The sequence below is a fragment of the Mytilus trossulus genome, chromosome 4, assembly GCF_036588685.1.
Source record: "Mytilus trossulus isolate FHL-02 chromosome 4, PNRI_Mtr1.1.1.hap1, whole genome shotgun sequence".
NCBI classification, from domain to species: Eukaryota; Metazoa; Mollusca; class Bivalvia; order Mytilida; family Mytilidae; genus Mytilus; species Mytilus trossulus.
Window position 1 is genome coordinate 21896489 of NC_086376.1, and position 3318 is coordinate 21899806.

General features: G+C 30.0%; 1 long non-coding RNA gene across 1 annotated transcript; it reads right to left on the reverse strand.

Moving 5' to 3' along the window:
• Positions 1-1495: 1495 nt before the first annotated feature.
• Positions 1496-2404, reverse strand: LOC134713807 (uncharacterized). The gene is made up of 3 exons (XR_010106392.1): positions 2334-2404; positions 1915-1981; positions 1496-1565 (listed from the first exon to the last, which is right to left on the reverse strand). It is a non-coding gene; the product is annotated as an uncharacterized LOC134713807 (long non-coding RNA).
• Positions 2405-3318: the final 914 nt, after the last annotated feature.

A 3318-nucleotide genomic window follows, 5' to 3' on the forward strand; every position in this document is an offset into this window, starting at 1 on the left:
CAATAATGAGTCTTTTGTTATTGAAACACACATATGGCATCAGTATAAATTTTATACCAGGTATCTATAATGAGTTTATTTACAAGTCCCCTATTAACATGAAGCATCTTTTTGTCAAATTGTTCAGAGAAAAAAAACTAATTTTATTGCCTATCAAATATAAACATAAACTTAAGCAAACTGTAATAAACCTACATGTTGCCAGTCCTATACTTATGGGTCTTCATCTGTCCAGGAGGGCAACATACTAGATGCTGTATCTGTAACAAAAACTATCAATTAATATCACCTTTAAATAGAGGCTATTTGCTGTTTAAATTTTTCAGAATTCAATCTTTTAATTAGCATGTCAACATTACATCAAAACCTAAAGTTTGCTCTTTGCAGAGATCTGCTTTTAATATTTTTTTCATTGTAGCATCAATAATGAGTCTTTTGTAATTGAAACACACATAGGGCATCAGTATAAATTTTAAACCAGGAATCTATGATGAGTTTATTTACACTTCCTCTATTAACATGAAGCATCTTTTTGTCAAATAGGTCAGAGAAAAAAACCTAATTTTATTGCCTATCAAATATAAACATAAACTTAAGCAAACTGTAATAAACCTCCATGTTGCTAGTCCTATATTTATGGGTCTTCATCTGTCGAGGAGGGCAACATATACTAGATGCTGTATCTGTAACAAAAACTATCAATTAATATCACTTTCAAATAACCGCTATTTGCCGTTTCAATTTTTCAGAATTCAATCTTTCAATGAGCATGTCAATTTTACAGTTAAACCTAAAGTTTGCTCTTTGCAGAGATCTGCTTATAATATTTTTTCATTGTAGCATCAATAATGAGTCTTTTGTAATTGAAACACACATATGGCATCAGTATACATTTTAAACCAGGTATCTATGATGAGCTTATTTACAAGTCCCATATTAACATGAAGCATCTTTTTGTCAACTTGTTCAGAGAAAAAAAAACTAATTTTATTGCCTATCAAATATAAACATGAACTTAAGCAAACTGTAATGAACATACATGTGGCCAGTCCTATACAAATGGGTCTCTTCATCTGTCGAGGAGGGCAACATATACTAGATGCTGTATCTGTAACAAAAACTATCAATTAATATCACCTTCAAATAGAGAAAAACTATCAATTAATATCAACTTCAAATAGAGGCTATTTGCTGTTTCAATTTTTCAGAATTCAATCTTTTAATTAGCATGTCAACGTTACTTCAAAACCTAAAGTTTGCTCTTTGCAGATATCTGCTTTTAATATTATTTTTTTTGTAGCATTACTCAACAGTCTTTTGTAGACAAAACACACGTCTGGTGTCAGTATTAATTTTAAACCAGGTATCTATCATGAGTTTATTTACAAGTCCCATATCAACATGAAGCATCTTTTTGACAACTTGTTCAGAGAAAAAAAACTATTTTTATTGCCTATCAAATATAAACATAAACTTAAGCAAACTGTAATAAACCTACATGTTGCCAGTCCTATACTTATGGGTCTTCATCTGTCCAGGAGGGCAACATATACTAGATGCTGTATCTGTAACAAAAACTATCAATTAATATCACCTTCAAATAGAGGCTATTTGCTGTTTCAATTTTTCAGAATTCAATCTTTTAATTAGCATGTCAACGTTACATCAAATCCTAAAGTTTGCTCTTTGCAAAGATCTGCTTTTAATATTTTTTTATTGTAGCATCACTAACGAGTCTTTTGTAGACAAAACACACGTCTGGGGTCAATATAAATTTTAAACCAGGTATCTATGATGAGTTTATTTACAAGTCCCATGTAAACATAAAGCATCTTTTTGTCAAATTGTAAAAAAAAAACTAATTTTATTGCCTATCAAATAAAACATAACTTAAGCAAACTGTAATAAACCTACATGTTGCCAGTCCTATAATTATGGGTCTTCATCTGTCGAGGAGGGCAACATATACTAGATGCTGTATCTGTAAAAAAAACTATCAATTAATATCACCTTCAAATAGAGGCTATTTGCTGTTTCAATTTTTCAGAATTCAATTTTTTAATTAGCATGTCAACGTTAAATCAAATCCTAAAGTTTGCTCTTTGCAGAGAACTGCTTATAATATTTTTTATTGTAGCATCAATAATGAGTCTTTTGTAATTGAAACACATATATGGCATCAATATAAATTTTAAACCAGGTATCTATGATGAGTTTATTTACAAGTCCCATATTAACATAAAGCATCTTTTTGTCAAATTGTTAAAAAAAAAAAACTAATTTCATTGCCCATCAAATAAAACATAAACTTAAGCAAACTGTAATAAACCTACATGTTGCCAGTCCTATACTTATGGGTCTTCATCTGTAGAGGAGGGCAACATATACTAGATGCTGTATCTGTAACAAAAACTATCAATAAATATCACCTTTAAATAGAGCTTTTTTCTGTTTCAATTTTTCAGATTTTAATCTTTTAATTAGCATGTCAACGTTACATCAAAACCAAAAGTTTTTAACATTTTTTGATTGTAGCATCACTAACGAGTCTTTTGTAGACCAATCACACATCTGGCGTCAGTATAAATTTTAAACCCGGTATCTGTGATGAGTTTATTTACAAGTCCCGTATTAATATGAAGCATCTTTTTGTCAAATTGTTCAGGAAAAAACTAATTTTATTGCCTATCAAATATAAACACAAACTTAAGCAAACTGTAATGAACATACATGTGGCCAGTCCTATACAAATGGGTCTCTTCATCTGTCGAGGAGGGCAACATATACTAGATGCTGTATCTGTAACAAAAAATATTAATTAATATCACCTTTAAATAGAGGCTTTTTTCTGTTTCAATTTTTCAGATTTTAATCTTTTAATTAGCATGTCAACGTTACATCAAAACCAAAAGTTTGCTCTTTGCAGAGATCTGCTTTTAACATTTTTTTATTGTAGCATCACTAATGAGTCTTTTGTAGACCAAACACACGTTTGGCGTCAATATTAATTTTAAACCAGGTTTCTATGATGAGTTTATTTACAAGTCCCATATTAACATGAAAAATCTTTTTGTCAAATTGTTCAAAAAATATTTTTTTTTATTGGCTATCAAATATAAACACAAACTTAAGCAAACTGTAATGAACATACATGTGGCCAGTCCTATACAAATGGGTCTCTTCATCTGTCGAGGAGGGCAACATATACTAGATGCTGTATCTGTAACAAAAACTATCAATTAATATCACCTTTAAATAGAGGCTTTTTTCTGTTTCAATTTTTCAGATTTTAATCTTTAACTTAGCATGTCAATGTTA